The sequence below is a fragment of the Lagenorhynchus albirostris genome, chromosome 8, assembly GCF_949774975.1.
Source record: "Lagenorhynchus albirostris chromosome 8, mLagAlb1.1, whole genome shotgun sequence".
Lineage (NCBI taxonomy): Eukaryota > Metazoa > Chordata > Mammalia > Artiodactyla > Delphinidae > Lagenorhynchus > Lagenorhynchus albirostris.
In genome coordinates this window covers 92,702,797-92,722,479 of record NC_083102.1, presented here as the reverse complement: position 1 = coordinate 92,722,479, position 19,683 = coordinate 92,702,797, and positions in this window count along the sequence as shown.

The following is a 19,683-nucleotide window of genomic DNA, read 5'->3' as shown; positions in this document are numbered from 1 at the left end:
GACATGTATGATGGAGAAGAATTCTATGGAAACCATAGAAGGGACTCCTGTCAAAGACAGTGTGGACAAATAAGGAGACTGATTTTATTCAGTCCATTTCCTCAGGGAGAGCCCCACAGATACAAAGATCAGAGTGTCTAGGCAGGGTGGTTTTGATTCAGACTTTTATAGGGAGGAATAGATAGGTTACAGGTGTGAGGAATTTACAGTTGGGATTGTTCTGCATCAGGGGAAGTCTCAGTCAGCTTAACAGAAAATGTTTATCTCTGTGTCTAGCTAGTTTCAAGGGGATGAGAGTTCTCATCTTAGTTAATCACTCATGAGACAAAGAACAGGACATTGGCCAGAGACACAAAAGTCGAAGGGTCTGTGTCTGACCTTGTCACTTCTAGCCAAGATTTTGTGTATGTGTATATGTGCTTCTCCTCTTTTTTTTAAATGTTTTTATTTTATTTTATTTATTTTTATTTTTGGCTGTGCTGCACGGCATGTGAGATCTTAGTTCCCAGACCAGGGATCAAATCCATGCCCCCTGCAGTGGAAGTGTGGAGTCTCAACCACTGGACCACCAAGGAAGTCCCTCCTCTTCTTTTTTTTAACTGGTAAAATTTCAAGTATATGCAAAGGTAGAGAGAATAGTATAATGAATCCTCATATAACAGTTCTCCAACTTCAATAAATATAAAAATTTGGCCACCCTTGATAACCAACCTTCCTTCCTTCCTTTCTCTTTCTTTTTCTTTCTTTCTTTCTTCCTTTTTCTTTCTTTCTTTCTTTCTTTTTCTTTCTTTCATTCATTCTTTCTTTCTCTCTTCCCTCCTTCCTCCCCTCCTTCCTTTCTTCCTTCCTTCCCTTCTTTCTTTCTTCTTTCCTTCCTTCCCTCCTTCCTTCCTTCCTTTTTTCTCTCTTTCTTTCTTGTATTTTAAACAAATCCTACACATTTTGTCACTGCATTCCTATATCCTTTGATATGCACCTGTGAATAATATTCAACCAATTTTTGAGGTTCAGGAAGCCTTCCTAGAGGATGTGACGTCTAAGCTGAGGTCAGAAAGATGGGTAGCAGCAAATAGCCTGGTGAAAATTCAGGTGGCAGTGCTGGAACAAGGAGCAGGGCAAGTTCGAGGCAGGAGGAAGCTCTTGTGCAAAGACTTCAAGGTACATTTTGAGGAGAAAGGGATCCATGAGAGATGAGTGTGATGACATAAACTGTGGCCCTTTCATGAAAGGTTTTGTGAGCCTTGGGTTCCAGAAGGCCTAAATTAACTAGAGGAGTGAGAAAGGAGAAAACAGCATATGGAAAGATTTCTGTGTTCTACATGGACCACTCTTGGACCAAGCCTTCACTGCTCTGGGGTCTACTTTCAGTTCTTCCCTGGGGTGGGGAACAGAGTCTAGTGGGTCTCAATTCATCATCAGAACAAGCAAAATGGGGCTTCGCTGGTGGCGCAGTGGTTGAGAATCCGCCTGCCAATGCAGGGGACACGGACGGGTTCGAGCCCTGGTCCGGGAAGATCCCACATGCCACGGAGCAACCACGGAGCGAGCCACTACTACTGAAGCCTGTGCACCTAGAGCCCGTGCTCCGCAACAAGAGAAGCCACTGCAATGAGAAGCCCGTGCACTGCAACGAAGAGTAGCCCCCGCTCACTGCAACTAGAGAAAGCCTGCGTGCAGCAACGAAGACCCAATGCAGCCAAAAATAAATATATTAAAAAAAAGAACAAGCAAAATGTGTATTTCAGGGGACTTGGTTCTCTCACAGGGCATGGCCTCATTCCTGTTGGCAGAGGTAGGCTGGTTCCTGTCTGGTCCATCCCTCTGCAGGCTGTTAGATCAGAAGTGGGGACAGGTCTTTCACTGGCCTATTCCTCTGGAGACCTACCCAGAGAAGTGGAGAGATCCATGTTCTTGAATGAAAGAATGAGGACGTTATACAATACACAGCTGAGTCCATAGGTCAGGAGAATCTGAGCTGGCAACAGAGATTTGGGGACTATTTGCAGAGATGGCACTTGAGGTGAGAAGTGAGCTTGGGTCAGTACCCAGAGGGATGCTACTATTTAAGTACCTGGCAGAGGAGTCATGTTACATCTTGGTATCATTTCCCTGAGCTTCATAATTGCCCCTGGTTCCTTACTTTTCCTGTCCCCAACTGTGTTCCTATAGTAAAAACTACATAATCCCTAATTATAGCAAAGTTGTGTGGCCTTGCCTTTGGGCATAGTGAGGACAGGAAGAGATAGGGTTTTATTCGACTCTACAGCAGGTTGGAGTACAGATCTCAAGGAGGGGATTGTAAAGTGACCAGGATGAGAGAGAAGCAAGCTGAGTCCCTGGGAATTACAGAAATGGGGGCGGGGGTGGGGGAGGAGAAGAGCGGGAGAAGCCAGACTAGCCAAAGGGGAAAAGAGATTTAACAGAATAAATGTGGGAACGCAACAGTGAATACATATTTAAGGAGACTGCATTTTCGTTATTAAAAATTAATTAAATCCATTATAATGAGCTTTTATTAAGTACCTTGTGCTTGGCACTTACTCTACGTATTTTTCACATAATTATAGGGACACCCCAGGGAAGAGGGGTTCACAGTCCTCAGTCTACAAATGAGGAAACTGAGGCTCTGAAAGATCACTCAGTGTCTTGCTGTTTAGAAGAGCTGGAAATGACTCAGTCACTTCATAACTGTGGGACCTGGGCCAGGTGCCTTCATCTTGAACCCCTCCAAGACACCTGGCCATTGAGAGCGATCCCAGGCTTACAGCCACAGTCCTGAAAGGGCTCTAGTACCCCTCCACCCCCTCTCCCATGTTCCAAATCGCAACATTCATATTTTACAGATGAGAAAACTGAGGCCAGAGGTAAGGCCGGGTTAGGAATGCAGGCTCCTGGTTAAGAACCTCTCATTTTGACGCGGAGCTGCTCGCGGATCAGGGCGGACAGTGCCTTTTCTCCGATTCTACACAAGAAACACATGCCCAGAGGAGAGACTAATCCAAGGCCATGATGCGAAAAACAAATCTAGAGGCCACCAGACTCTAGTGCTGCTGGAGGCTGGGCGCTCGCCTCACTCGACGCGCCTCCTTTCAGCGCTGTGCTAGGGGTCCCGTCGGGAGGAGGGCGAATCCGGTTTCCGGTTTCCAGGCACAGCGGATGTAGCAGCCTCTGCCCTGGGGGAATCTCGTCCAGTAGAGCGGATTGGGGGAGGCCCACGTGGGCGCTTCGTATGGAGCCAGTTTGCAATCACCACGGAACCCCCCCCCCCACTTCCCTGACCCCCAGGGACCATGGCTCGCCCTCCTTCCCACGCACGGGCGGGGAGAGGAAATGTCGACCAATGAGATAGCGGAACCCCGTGACGTCAACGGTATCTGGGCAGGAGTGGAGGAGTTGGAGGTGAGCGGACCCGGACGCTGGGGTAGCTAGCCAGGGGTTGAGAAGAACGGTGCCGGGCGAGGAGTAAGATAGCGTCTGAGAGACGCAGCTTGCTCTCCGCCTGGGTGTCCCACAGGCACCTACTCTCGCGTGGTCCCCCAATTCACCTCTTCTTTACCCCCAGATGCTCCGCCTTCTGAATTCAGTTTTCAGTGCCGGTACCGCCGCCTGTTCCAGGAGTCGTGGCCGTGGGTGGGGCAGGATGGAGGAGAAGGCCTCGCTGAGGAATCCATCTCTGACTTGATTCTGCCTGGGAAGGCTGAGGGAGGTTCAGGCAGCGGTGGGAGGGATTTTCCTGAACGGGGAGGGCGGAGGCGGGAAATACCACCCTGGGAATCGAATGTCAGCTCCACAAACTGAGGTGTACATGGCGGGGGGTGGGGGTGGGGGAGTTGGCTAGAGCCAAGCTGTAGGGGGCCGGGATGCCAGCTGTGTCCCCTTGGTCCTGCTCCACGAGTTCATCAGATAGTGAAAAATGTGGGTCTGTAGCCACGGAGGCCAGGCTGGATATTCCTGGAGTGCAGGCATCTACTCGCTGGTATTTGCATGTGTGGGTGGGGTGAGGGATGGTATCTTTTGGACCCAAAAGGCCAGGGGGCTATTCCTCACATGGCCATAGAACCTGGTTCAGCCCAGCTTGGGGAGTGTCCCTGGAAGGAGGTCAGTCCTCCTCCTTTCCTTTGTTCAGTGTGTATTAAGGGCCATCTTTGAGCCAAGCCCTGTTCCAAGGACTGGGGATACAGTAATGAATAAGACAAGGTTCCAACCCTCCAGGAGTTTGGATTCTCAGATGCGTTAGAACCTCAGTTCTAGACTCTATACCTCAGCCTCTGCTCTGAAGGTGATCATTTGTGCTGAACTCAGTGAATGTCCAGATGTAGCCCTATACCTCAGTTTTATTGAGGTATAATTGACATAAAGTTGTAAGCTTTTTAAAAGTGTACATCATGGTGACTTGCTACATGTGAAATTATATGTTTGCATTGTGAAATGATTCCCCCCATTGGGTTAATTAAAACATCCATCACTTTAAACATTTGTCTTTTTTGGTGAGAACATTTCAGTTCTATTCTCTTAGCAAATTTCAGTTATACAATTGTGTTTTCAACTATAGTAACCAAGTTTTAAGTTAGATCCTCAGACTGTAATAGGGAAGAACCTTTGTATTCTATATATTACAAGTTAATCACTAAAAGGCTGTTGCCTATAAGCTTAAAGTATAGGCCCATCTCTGGGACCCCTGCCTCCCAGGTAATGAACATTAAGCCAAAATAGCCTTGATTAGATCGCAGTAAACATCCTGATCAGGCCCACCTGCGAATGGCGGCAGGCAGGAAGAAATTAACACAGCCCCTACTGAGGCTGACGGGAACCAGGAAGTGTTCGAAGTTACTCCCTCCCGTTTTAGTATAAGAGAAGCCTGCATTCTGTCTTGGAACGTGAGTTCACCGTCTTCTCAGTCTGCTGGCTTTCCAGGTAAGGTTACTGTTCTTTGTCCCAACAACTTGTCTCTCAATTTATTGGCCTGTTGTGCGGCAAGCAATATGAGCTTGAGGTAGGTAACAGATTTTGGGGATCCAGCCGAGAGCCTCGATGGTCGTGGCTAGCTAGCCCAGTTGGGGAATTTTCGGTTAAGGCCCTAACAGCTGCCGGGACCACTTGTCCTGAGGATCTTCCCTTCAAAATTCCCCGAAGTGGCACTTGCTGGCCCAGCGCTTGGCAGTTGGAACAAGAAACATTTGGAAGCTCGTGGGCTCCATGTAGTAGGGTAAGTCGCTTTGCTGTGTACAGCTAGGAACTTTATTTCCTCTCTGTTTGGGGCTTTTTCTCTGGAGTAAGCCAGTTTGTTTGGGGTACCCTGTTGGAGAGGGGAAATCGTTGTTGGTCTTTTATCCGATTTGGGAACCAGTTAGTTTGTTTCTTTGGATGCTAGCATTTGTGTGTGAAGTTTGTGTTTTGTTTTGAATTTCTTGAATTTGTCTTGAATTTCTGTCTTTAAAAGTGGGAAATGTTTCAACTATCCCTAAAGAAAGTCCTCTGAGGCTCAATTTGGATATGAGACCTGATTACAGCTATGAACCATGGGTGAGAGGAAGATGGTATTTTATTGTAACAATGTGTGGCCACAGTACCTGTTAGGATCTCCACAAGGGCTTTATGCAGGGTTATCTTGGGATCCTGTGCACCACGGACTGCTACCCTTAACTGTGTTAATTATGCAATTTATGGTCTCCTGTGTTGTTGGTATATGTAAAACCCCAAGACCAAACTTGAGCGTTTATTTAGGATTTTCTGTTTGTCCTTTGGGTTTTTCATTTCATTTTGTTTGGTACTGTTTGTCCATTTACAGCCAAAAGCAGTTTTGTGATTTAAAAACTTTTACTGATATCAAATGGAGGAAAGGAACAGGAAAACAGACAAACAAAAACAAAAAAAGTGTCTGTTCTTTTCTAAGAGTGGGACATTCTCAGGAAGAAAAGGTTGCACTTTGTTCCTAAAATCACCAAAAGCTACAAATAGAAGTGTCTTTTCCATAAATGTTAGTAAAAAGTGTTTAGTCATCCCGACAGGTGATCTTGATTTGTCCCATCTGCCAGAAACCCAATTTGAATCCAATCTCTTTTGTAACTAATGGGTTTTACCTTGTACCTGATTCATGGCTGAAATTTTGGAATGGGAACTGTGAGGTCCCTGTGTTTGTATTTGTACGTGTGTTATAGATGTGTGGCATTGCCGAAATTAATTTGTAGAAGAGCTCTATTTAACTGGCTGAAAGGAAATTAAGTGCTTATATAAATACTTAAATATAAAAACAACTGGCCAGAATGGATTTCGGGTTCAGGAAATATTCAGTATTGAATTAATATCTGGTATTAAAGTTAGATTAAGCTTGTTGGTTTGATTAATACTTTAAAGTCATCAACATTAAGTATAATACTTTTATTGTACCAAGGGTTACTAGAAATCAAATAAGACCTTATTATTCCTGTTAACAAAGTTTGTCAGCAAGAAAAATAACAATATGACAAAGCTTTTAATTAAAAGGCAAATGAGGTAAGAGTTTTAGGTGAACTTTATAGGAATAATTATGTTTTGGGAACAACTATCTAAAATAACCTCTAGATTTTCGTAACTTGAAGCTAAGTTAAAGGAAGAGAATTCATTAACTATCTGGGTCATTTCAAATAGGATAAGATATTAGAATATTAATTGCTGGGCAGGTCTAAGTTTACTTACCTTTGCCTTCTTAGGAGAGGAAGACTAAAGCATACGTTTGTCAATCAAAAAATGCTAGTATGGGGCTTCCCTGGTGGCTCAGTGGTTGAGAGTCAGCCTGCCGATGCACGGGACGCGGGTTCGTGCCCCAATGTGGGAGGATCCCGCGTTCCGCGGAGCGGCTTCGCCCGTGAGCCATGGCCGCTGGGCCTGTGTGTCCGGAGCCTGTGCTCCGCAACGGGAGAGACCACAGCAGTAAGAGGACTGCGTACCACAAAAAAAAAAAAAAAAAAATGCTAGTATGCCAGTGAATTACTTGCTTATTGGTTTTCACTAGAGATTAAGGTTTTAAGTTTAAAAATTATAAGTGAAAGATTTCAGTATGCAAAGATGTAAGATGTGTGTTTTCAGCAAAGAAAGTATGAGAAATGAAAATGCATTTTGTTAAAGGGAAAAAGGTGGTTTTGTCCTAGAGCTGATTGTTTCTGAATGGAAAAGATAGTGAGAGACTGATTAATATGGATACAAAAAGTTGTGGAAGGTTTGTGGAGGAGGAACGCTGAAAGAGTTTTGTGCATGGTCAGGATTGGCTAAGATAAGATGGAACTTATTTAAGAAAATGAATGTTAAAGGTAAAAGGGTACAAAACCTGAATTTGATTCTCTAAGAGGGCAAAGTTTTCTTCAAATATTGACCTGAGTTTGGTAATTGTGAGTTTCTTTGTTTAAATGATCTGTATTTGCTATTGAGATCTTTTATTATCACTGATTAAAACTTTTTGGTATGTTTGACAATTCCAAAGATCAAATACTAAATGAATTCATTTCACCTCTAGCTAACTTTGAGGTTGTCTAAAGGGTCCCTGGAACACCTCAAATTATTTCTCTCTCCATCTCAGAGGAATATTAACCTAATTAGGTTTATTTGGCATGTTAAATTACATGGGAAACATTGTCAAATAAGTGACAATAAAACTTCTTAGATTGTATCATATAAGTAAATATTACTAATATACATGTTCTAGAAATCATATGGAACTCCTAAAATTCTGGTATATTCTGGTAAATGATAACAGTCACAATTTTAATCTGAATTGTATGTCACACCAGTAACCAATTTCTTTTCAATTGCATTGTAATCCCGATCGGTTGACGCTAAAGCAAAAAGGCAACCTTAACGGTTAGAGATGATCAATTGCTATTTACGGTTTGACAGTGGCTTTTGAATGACTCTGTAGCTATTTTGTGAAGAAGGGGGAAAGACTGATGGAATCCTTTATGTGCAAGCATTTGTGTTATTACATCAGGGAAAATAAAAGGAAGGGAATCAGAATGAGGATATGTTGCTTCAAACCTTAACTCCTCCAGCTGAGCTAGCTGCCCCAGCCACTCTGGCTCTTATGCCAATATATCCACCCCTTCCACCACCTTCCTTTCCTTTCCAACCCTGATTCCTGACACTGGGGCTCAGGACTTCCCCTCCTTCTAGGGATCAATTAGAAAATCCTGTGTTAGTTTCTGGGGCACAGGGACTTGGTCTGGTATCACCATCTAAGGCCCAACAGGGCAGCCATTTTGAGTCAAGAGCCACTCCCAGGGCAGGGCAATTGCCACTGCTGTTATTGTATATAGGGGGCTAAATGCAAATGACCAGCCAGCTGGGTTTCTCAGACTTGTTTAAGTGCAACGATCGATCACAACCCTCCTTTATAGCGAGGATCCTCTACACCTGAAGCCCACTTGGCAGGACCCACAGCTGGACCAAATTGGGACCCCAGAGAGGGAGGAATGCCCTTGTTGGAGCACTACTTATTAGTGCATCTTGGCAGGGCTTTGAAAAGGGGAACCAAAGTAGCAAAAACAAAACAAAAACAAATGAAGACCTCTCTGAATTTTTGGGAAGGATTTATCAGGCCTACAGACATCATCTTTTTTTTTTTTTTTTTTTTTTGCGGTACGCGGGCCTCTCACTGTTGTGGCCTCTCCCGTTGCGGACCACAGGCTCCAGACGCGCAGGCTCAGCGGCCATGGCTAACGGGCCCAGCTGCTCCACGGCATGCAGGATCCTGCTGGACCGGGGCACAAACCTGTGTCCCCTGCATCAGCAGGCGGACTCTCAACCACTGCGCCACCAGGAAAGCCCTAGACATCATCTTAATGCAGATCTTGAGGCCCCTGAGAATATTAGAATGGTAAATTTGACCTTTTTGAGGGGGCAAAGTGCCTCAGATATCAGGAGAAAGTTGCAAAAATTAGATGGTACATTTGGAATAAACCCTTCTTGATTGGTAGATGTTGCTTTTAAAGTGTTCGACAGGGAACAACAACAGAAGAAAGAAGCTGCAAAAATGAAACGAAATGCCACTCGTTGGCAGTGGCATTGGATTCCCAGAAGGTGAACCCAAAGAGAGGTAAGCCACCATTGGGGAAGAACAGTGTGCTTATTGTAATGAGGAAGAATGTTGGAAAACAGGTGGCCGTAGGCGAGAACAGAAGAAAAACAAGATGAGAGCCTCTCCTATGGCAGAAAGAGAGGAACACTCTGATGAATGAGGAGGCCCAGGGGCTCCCTTGGACTTGAGGTGCTTAATTCCCCACAAGAGCCCCAGGTAAAATTGATAGTGGGGAATGAGCTGATTAACTTGCTGAGAGACCTCACCCTGAAGATTTTCACCAGGACAGCTTGACATCGGAGTCGCTCCAGAACATGCTTTAAGCCTACAGATGGCACCCCAGGGGAGGCCAAAAACACATGGCCAGTACGAATCCCATTAAAAAGGGATGATGGAGGGCTTCCCTGGTGGCGCAGTGGTTGAGAGTCTGCCTGCTGATGCAGGGGACATGGGTTCGTGCCCCGGTCTGGGAAGATCCCACATGCCGCGGAGCGGCTGGGCCCGCGAGCCATGGCCGCTGAGCCTGCGCGTTCATAGCCTGTGGTCCACAACGGGAGAGGCCACAACAGTGAGAGGCCCGCATACCGAAAAAAAAAAAAAAAGTGAAGAACCTAGGGGTAAGACAGGAATAAAGACACAGACCTACTGGAGAACGGACTTGAGGACATGGGGAGGGGGAAGGGGAAGCTGTGACAAAGCGAGAGAGAGGCATGGACATATATACACTACCAAACGTAAGGTAGATAGCTAGTGGGAAGCAGCCGCATAGCACAGGGAGATCAGCTCAGTGGTTTGTGACCGCCTGGAGGGGTGGGATAGGGAGGGTGGGAGGGAGGGAGACGTAAGAGGGAAGAGATATGGGAACATATGTATATGTATAACTGATTTACTTTGTTATAAAGCGGAAACTAACAAAAAAACAAAAAAAAGGGGATGATGGGACACCTTATCTAAAACAATATCCTCTGAGGCAAGAGCATCACTTCTCCCACAGATTGACCTGTCAGAATACCAGCCGGTGTATTCAGAAAAGGACAGAGTGGGGTTTCACTTGGATCACACCTAACCTGGCTGGAAATGCAGTGCACAGTTGTTTCGATCCCTGAGGTACTCTGGACCCTGTGCTGCAGCACATTCATGATAGTACCCATTACAGGAGATTTGCTACCTTACAAGGGATTCAAAAATAGATATAGGGGGGCCTAACCTACAAAAAGCCATCCAGCAAGTCACTCAGAATTGCATGATTTGTGCTAAAAGTAACCCAAAGACTGCTGTCAGACTTTCCCAGATGGGGACTCAACACAGGAACCTACCCCATCGAGGACCGGAAAATAGACTTTACTCAAATGCCTTGAGCTGCAAGAAATTTCAGATAATCTGCTAGTGTCTGGACACTTTTTCAGGATGGGTGGAAGCATATCCCACCTGCACAGAAAGTCTCAGAAATGGTTAAAGCCCTCCTTAGGGAAATGATCCCCTGATTTGGATTAAGCCATTGGAACTACATTCCTCCTAGAGACCACAATCAACAGGGTAAACCAAGAAAATGAGTCGTACATTAAAAAGAACATTGTTTATGTCAAGAGGTTAATTTAACTTGGGATAAGGCCTTGCCAGTTGCCCTGCTACTGATCGGTGGCTCCTAGAAGCAGGCTAAAATTTAGCCCCTTTGAAATATTGTATGGTACGCCATTCCAGGTGTCTGCTCAGGCAGGAGAATCTGTAAATGCTCTAAAAGACCTAGCAGTTGCCAATGATGTTAAAAGTTTGGGCTCTGTACTAACTTCTGTTCATGACTTTGCCTCCAGCAAGTCTGCCTGTGCAACTGAAGGAGATGGGAATTTCGTTGCAGCTGGAGAAGGGTCAGCCAATTTGTTTCCAAGTAAATAGCACAGGAATTGAGTATATGTATTGGGACCTGGAACCAAAACCCCAAGTTCAATTACAAATTGGACCACACAGTGCTAAGGGATTCCATCAGGTTCAAGTAGTTGCAGATAAAACAGGACTGACTAAAGGATTTAAGGACACTTGTCTGCAGAAGTAGCCAGAACGGTCTTCCTCCCTTTTCCCATAAGACTGTGGAATGGACCTTGACAGTGGGGAACTGTAATAGGGAAGAACCTTTGTATTCTATTACAAGTTAATCACTGAAGGGGTGTTGCCTGTAAGCTTAAATTACGCATAATGGCCTGTCTCTGGGAACCTTGCCTCCCAGGTAATGAGCATTAAGCTGAAATACCTTCATTTAGCTCACAGGAAAAATCCTAAGCAAGCCCACCTGTGAATGACCGCCGGCAGGAAGAAATGAACGATCCCCTCTGGGGGATGACGGGAACCAGGAAATGTCTGACTTTCCTCCCTCCCGTTTTAGTATAAGAGAAGCCCGAGTTCTAACTTGGGATGTGAATCCACCACCTTCTCTATCTGCTGGCTTTACAAATGAAGTAGCTACTCGTTGCCCCAACACCTCCTCTCTCGATTTATCGGCCTCGCATGCAGCGAGCAGTACAAGCCTGGACTGGGCAACAAGACTTTATTCACCTTACAGCTGGAAGTTTGTTCCCTTTTACCAACCCCGCCCTATTTCCCCCTCACCCCAGCCCCTAGCAACCACTTTTCCACACTGTTTCTATGAGTTTGACTTTTTTAAAGATTCCACATAAAAGTGATTCATTGATTCCATGTGGTATTAGTCTTTCTCTGTCTGGCTTATTTCACGAAGAAGGTATCCTTTGTTGATGCATCCTGAAAACAGCCCCTCGGGGCTGTGCAGGGGCTGCCTCTCCAGGCCCCTGGGTGGTATCCATCCCACACCCTCTCCTCAGGATGTTCTGTTCCCTCTGGTCTCAGACCAAAGGATTCATCCAGGAAGACTGGGTTCAAGGAGCCCTCCTAAGCTGCAGTCCCTGAAAGCAGTCAGTGGGGCGAGGCCCTGGGACACGATGATGAGATTCAAGGGACTTGGGGGCTGATCAAGGGAAAAAAATAGGACCACGAGGGAAGCAGTTGTGCTGGAACAAGTGTGCACATGTGGAGGAGTTCATTACAATATAGACCATGAGAGGCTTTTGGTGAGTGGGCCACCCTCCAGAAGTGGAGGAGAACAAGGGAAGTCCCAGGGATTTGGGACTGGGAGAGAGGGGTCGTACATGGCTCAGAGCATGGTGACGAGTGTCCGGGTCAGAGAACTCCAAAGGTCACTTGGGGGCTTATAACTACCAGGCTCTATCTTATCTATAGCTGGTGGTCGTGAAGGAGCCACGTCTCGCAGGGTATGCAAAGTAGGCAGCCTCTAAATGGCTAGAAATCTGCTGGTTTGGGATCTGTTTAAAATAACTGGACTTGTAAAAGTTTGCGTTTCTCCCTGGCAGGCTTTGGGCAGTTCTCGGTCTGCAGTGAAGAAATACACCTCGCAACCCAATACACAGGCTGTCTTTGGCCCATTTATGTAACACATGAACTGAAGGAGGAGAGAAAGGTTTTTCCTGATGGCCTTGCCTTCAGGCACAACCTTGACACAGACTCCTCTCAGATAGTAAATGAGGGCATCTCATTAGGTAATTTCCACCCTCGGAGGACTACTAAGCCTGCCGTTCAAGGTCCTTCATGGTCTGGCCTCTGCTGGCTCTTAAACGGGCTGCTGAGTGTTTAATGGCTCACTGGGTAGACAGTCCCCTTAAAATACAAATTTCCTCCTGCTGTTATCCCACTTGAAAACCTTAATGCCCCCTATTGCCCACTTTGTCCTACAAACTGGGTGGCTTAAAACAACAGAAATGTATCGTCTTACAGTTCTGGAGGCTAGAAGTCCAAATCAAGGTGTCACAAGACTGCTCTCTGTCTGCGGACCCTAAGGGAGGAATCCTTCCTTGCCTCTTCTGCCTTCTGGTTTTTGCCGACAGTCCTTGGGTTCCTTGGCTTGTGTAGGCATCACTTCAGTCTCTGCCTCTCTCACCACATGGCTGACCTCTCCCTGTGTGTGTCTGTGTCTCTTCCCTTCGTACAGGGCACCGGTCATATCAGATCAGGGTCCACCCTTACTGACTTCATCTTAACCTGATTACATCCGCAAAGGAAGTCACATTCACAGGTACGGCGGGGGTTAGGACTTCCACCTATAGTTTTGAGGAACTCAACTCAACCCATGATACCAAGTGGCTAACTTCTGGTTAAACATATGTGGTGGAAATATACAGGAGCTTCCATAGACCTTTCTTAGGAAAGAGCAGGTGGGTTCCTTTGCTCTTTCTCTGTCCCCTCCTCCATCCTGCTGCCCAGGACTTGGACTCGGATGTTGAGGCCACACAAGGCGAAGCAACAACACAGAGGGGCTTGGGTTCTTCATGGTGTGGAGCATGTTTCTGGCCCCGGACAGTCAACCCGGACTTTAAAGAGAAATCAGGGATTTCCCTGGAGGTTCAGTGGTTAGGACTCGAGCTTCCACTGCTAGGGGCCCGGGTTCGGTCCCTGGTTGGGGAACTAAGATCCCATGAGCCATGGGGCATGGCCAAAAAAAAAGAGAAATCAATGCCTCAGTCTATTGAGGGTTTCTATCCCTTGCGGCGAACATAGTTCTGATCAACACACTTGGTGCTGTCCTGGACTTGTGGCTTCTCCATGAGGTTTGGTTTTCCCTTGGAGTTACCAAGGGGAAGTGAGCACGGGTCCTTCTGCTTTTACATCTTCAAACTAACTTGGGGGTTCTATCACATCCCCCCTTTCTCAGGGACACTCACCTGCACCTGATCTCTCTCTCTCTCCTTTTTTTCTTCTTTCCTCAATCAGAGGGTCTTAATCTCTCCTACATCAGGAAAAAAGTATTCTCTTACATTCATCCAAATCTATGATTTCTGCCAGAAACTGCCTGCGCTGAGTCCCCTGGGGCTTTGACTTTTGAGATTCAAAACCCTTATTTCATTATGTTGTCTCAAAGATGTAGCTTAAAAGTCAGAAATCTAAAAGACACTTTTGTGTTGCTGTAGCCCTCAGTTTCTGGGGCTGTGAGCCCAGAATGCTGAAGCTGAGGCCCCATTAGGGGAAGGATCACAAGGGACCAGGGATGTCCAGGAATGAAGACACGTTTTCGAATTTATCAGCTATGACCCAGCCATGTGAGCATTTACCTAGATAAGGTGCCAATACTGGAAAAAGTCTTAAAAGAATCTCCCCCCAAAGAAGAGTTCTATGTTCAAAAAGTTTGAGAAACACTCAGAACTTTTTTTTCAATTGAAGTATAGTTAATTTACAATGTTGTGTTAGTTTCAAGTGTACAGCAAAGTGATTGAGCTGTGTGTGTGTATATATATTCTTATATTTTCCATTATAGGTTATTACAAGATACCGAGTATAGTTCCCTGTGCTATACAGTAGGTCCTTGTTGTTTATCTGTTTTACATATAGTAGTCTGTATATGTTAATCCCAAACTCCTAATTGTCCCTCCCCCTTTCCCCTTTGGTAACCATAAGTTTGTTATCTATGTCTGTGAGTCTGTTTCTGTTTTGTAAATAAGTTCATTTGTATTATTTTTTTAGATTCCACGTATAAGTGATGTCATATGGTATTTGCCTTTCTCTGTTTGACTTCGCTTAGGATGATAGTCTCTAGGTCCATCCATGTTGCTGCAAATATCATTTTTCATTCTTTTTTATGGCTGAGTAATATGCCACTGTGTGTATTTATATACCACGTCTTCCATCTGTTGATGGACATTTAGGTTGCTTCCATGTTTTGGCTAATGTAAATAGTGCTGCTATGAACATTGGGGTATATATATCTTTTCAAATTAGGGTTTTCATCTTTTCTGGATATGTGCCTAAGAGTGGGATTGCTGGATCATATGACAACTCTAGCTTTAGTTTTTTAAGGAACCTCCATACTGTTCTCCATAGTGGCTGTACCAATTTACATTCCTACCAACAGAGTAGGAGGGTTCCTTTTTCTCCACACCCTCTCCAGCATTTATTGTTTGTAGAGTTTTTGATGACGGCCATTCTGACCAGTGTGAGGTGATACCTCATTGTGGTTTTGATTTCCATTTCTCTAATGATTAGTGATGTTGAGCATCTTTTCATGTGCTTTTTGGCCATCTGTATGTCTTCTTTGGAGAAATGTCTATTTAGATCTTCTGCCCATTGTTTTGAGTGGGTTGTTTGTTTTCTTGATATTGAGCTGCATGAGCTGCTTGTATACTTTGGAGATTAATCCCTTGTCGGTTGCTCCGTTTGCAAATATTTTCTCCCATCCTGAGGGCTGTCTTTTCATTTTGTGTATGGTTTCCTTTGCTGTGCAAAAGCTTTGACGTTTCATTAGGTCCCATTTGTTTATTTTTGTTTTTATTTTCATTTCTCTAGGAGGTGGGTCAAAAAGGATCTTGCTGCGATTTATGCCAAAGAGTGTTCTGACTGTGTTTTCCTCTAAGAGTTTTATAGCGTCTGGCCTTACATTTAGGTCTTTAATCCATTTTGAGTTTATTTTTGTGTGTAGTGCTTTTACATGTAGCCGTCCAGTTTTCCCAGCACCGCTTACTGATGGCCGTTCTGACCAGTGTGAGGTGGTACCTCACTGTAGTTTGATTTGCGTTTCTGTAATAATTAGTGATGTTGAGCATCTTTTCATGTGCCTATCGGCCATCTGTACATCTTTGGAGAAATGTCTATTTAGGTCTTCTGCCCATTTTTTGATTGGGTTATTTGGTTTTTTGATGTTGAGCTGCATGAGCTGTTTGTATATTTTGGACAGGTCTTCTGCCCATTTTTTGATTGGGTTATTTGGTTTTTTGATGTTGAGCTGCATGAGCTGTTTGTATATTTTGGACATTAATCCCATGTCAGTTGCTTCATTTGCAGATATTTTCTCCCATTCTGAGGGTTGGCTTTTCATTTTGTTTATGGTTTTCTTTTCTGTGCAAAAGCTTTTAAGTTTGATTAAGTCCAATTTGTTTTTTTTTGTTTTTATTTCCATTACTCTAGGAGACAGATGCAAAAAAATATTGCTGTGTACACCCAGAACCTTTAATATGCACTGTGCAGTAGATAGGGTGCAGTATCTGCTAAACGAATCTTGTACCTTTCTCCCCAGAACCCTTTACAAACACATTGAAGCACACGAGGGTCTGTCTTCTAAAACGCATCTCTACATGAGTATATGCGTGTGTGTTGCCGCAGAGTGTTCAGGAGGAAACATCAGCTGATACAAATGGTGGCCTCTGGGGAGCCAGGGTGGGAATTAGACTTCCTTTTCACGGGACAGCTTTTGGTGTTCTAGGCTTATGTTTACTATGTGCATGTGTTAAGATAGATACAATAAATTGGTGGAAGCTGAGATGAGCCCAAAGCTGGATGTGCAGTTGACATCATATTTAACTGAATCTTTCTTAGGAATGACAGCTGCCACCCTCCCCTTGAGAGCCAGAGTAGGAAATAGCCCTCAGAAACTCATCATCCAGCCTGACATAAGAGTAACATTGAGGACGCTATAAAATAGAAAAGCAAAAGCAAAAACGAACACCCAAAACTGATTTAACTGCTCTAGTGTGGAACTGGATCTGCCACATTTTTAAAAGCTCTGATGTGCACCCAGAGTTGAGATCCACGGGGACTGAGTGATATTTTTATTTTTATATATTTATTTATTTTTTTACGCAGGCCTGTCACTGTTGTGGCCTCTCCCGTTGCGGAGCACAGGCTCCGGACGTGCAGGCTCAGCGGCCATGACTCACGGGCCCAGCCGCTCCTTGGCATGTGGGGTCTTCCCGGACCAGGGCACGAACCTGTGTCCCCTGCATCGGCAGGCGGACTCTCAACCACTGCGCCACCAGGGAAGCCCTGAGTGATATTTAAGACGTGCTCCTTTGCGAACCATTCCCCTGCGTTGGGCAAGGCACTTGACACGGGGAATCCAAAAGTGAGTGAGACTCTGTCTCTAACTTCAAGTGGCTCCTGGAGCTGGAAGTTGCTTTTGATCTTAGAGAAGAATTTTCCAGAAACAGCCTCCTCCCAATCCCCTTAGCTTCACTGCTTGTACTGGGTCTGGGTTTGCCCAGAGAGAGCTGAGCTGAGTGTATCAAGTCAGCATCGGAAGATAAAGAGCCTTGGGTCACCTGGAACCCTGAGGGCAGCCGGGCCTGTCCAGGCACTTCTGAGAGCCTCTGCATTCTAGATCCCATTCTCAGGCCTAAGAACTAAAGGGGGCGCCCTGGCTTGTATAACAGTCAGATCCAGATTTGGCTGTAGAAAAAAGTCTTTCCAACTGCCACCCCTCTACAGTTTTTAGCATCCCAGATGCAGATTCACCCAGTCCTTTTAAAATTAATTTAATGTAATTTAATTTTTTTATTGAAGTACAGTTGATTTACAATGTTGTGTTAGTTTCTGATGTACAGCAAAGAATCTATGTATTCTTTTTTGTATTCTTTTTCATTATGGTTTATTACAGGGTATTGAATATAGTTCCCTGTGCTATACAGTAGGACCTTGTTTTTATCTATTTTATATGTAGTGGTCTGTATCTGTGAATCCCAAATTCCTAATTTATCCCTCTCCCAGCCCCTTTCCCATTTGGTAACCGTAAGTTTCTTTTCTATGTCTATAAGTCTGTTTTTCTTTTGTAAATAACTTCATTTGTATCATATTTTAGATTCTGCATTATAAGTGGTATCACATGGTGTTTATTTTTCTCTAACTGACTTACTTCACTTAGTATGATAATCTCTAGGTCCATCCTTATTGCTGCAAATGGCATTATTTCATTCTTTTATTTTACACCTTTATTGGAGTATAATCGCCCCACAATGGTGTGTTAGTTTCCGCTCTACAACAAAGCGAATCAGCCATACACATACACATGTTTCCACATCTCCTCCCTCCCGCGTCCCCCTCCCTCCCACCCTCCCTATCCCACCCCTCCAGGTGGCCACAAAGCACCAAGCCGACCTCCCTGCGCCACGCGGCCGCCTCCCACCAACTATCCACTTCACTCCTGTTAGTATATATATATATGTCCATACCACCCTCCCACCCCGTCACAGCCTCCCCCTCCCCCTCCCCACATCCCCAAGTCCATCCTCTAGTAGGTCTGCGTCCCTATTCCTGTCTTACCCCTAGGTTCTTCATGACATTTTTTCCCCTTAAATTCAATATATATGTGTTAGCATACGGTATTTGTCTTTCTCTTTCTGACTTACTTCACTCTGTATGACGGACTCTAGGTCCATCCACCTCATTACAAATAGCTCAATTTCATTCTTTTTTAATGGCTGAGTAGTATTCCATTGTAGCAGTATACCACATCCTCTTTATCCATTCATCTGTCAATGGATAATTTAGGTTGTTTCCGTGTCTTGGCTATTGTTAATAGTGCTTCTGTGGACATTAGGGTGCATGTATCTTTTTGAATTACGGTTTTGTCCAGATATATGCCCAAGAGTAGGATTGCTAGATCATATGACAACTCTATTTTTTGTTTTTTAGGGAATCTCCATACTGTTCTCCATAATGGTTGTACCAATTCTCATACCCACTAACAGTGTAGGAGGGTTCCCTTTTTCCATACCCTCTCTAGCATATTTTAATTGTAAATTTTTAAATACTACCCAGTCTTTTTTTAAACTCTGGCAATGGAAAAATCATTTCATGGGTGAGATCATTCCAGTTTTGGACAACTCTAATTCTATCTTAAAATGTTTATCTTGCAATAATTGCAGGCTTGTAGGAAACTGCAAAACTAGTCCAAAGAGCCTCCTGTACCCTTCACCTATCTTCCCCCAGTAGTGACATCTTATATGGGTGTAGTATAGTATCAAAGCCAGGTTACCATTCTGGACTACAGGTCTTATTCAGTTTTTATCACTTAAAACACAAAACCAAACCAAACACTGCATTCATTTGTGTGTGTGTATTTTCTCTGCAGCTTGATCACCTGTAGAAACTCCCATCACCATCACCACAATTAAGATACAAAACTGTTCCATTGCTGAAAAAAACTCCCTCCTGCTGCCTTTTTGTATTCACGCCCATCCCTCCCCCTCCCCTTCCTGGAAACCACTAATCCATTCTCCATCTCTAGATGGAGAATGTTATATAAATGGAATCATACAGTATGCAATCTTTATTTTAAAGATAACACGTTTATTGACATATAATTCACATACCATGCAACTCATCCATTTACAGTGTTCAGTTCAATGGTTTTTTTTTTTTTTTTTTTTTTTTTTGCGGTATGTGGGCCTCTCTCACTGTTGTGGCCTCTCCCACCGCGGAGCGCAGGCTCCGGACGCGCAGGCTCAGCGGCCATGGCTCACGGGCCCAGCAGCTCCGCGGCATGTGGGATCCTCCCAGACTGGGGCACGAACCCGTGTCCCCTGCATCGGCAGGCGGACTCTCAACCACTGCGCCACCAGGGAAGCCCCAGTTCAATGGTTTTTAATACATTAAAAGAGTTGCACAGCCATCACCACAGGTCAATTTTAGAAACTTTTCATCACACCCAAAAGAAACCTTATACACATTAGCAGTCACTCCCTATTTTTCCCAACCCCCCAGCCCCCCCAACCACTAATCTACTTTCTGTCTCTATAGATTTGCTTATTTGGGACATTTCATATAAATGGAATCATATAATGTGTGGTCTTCTG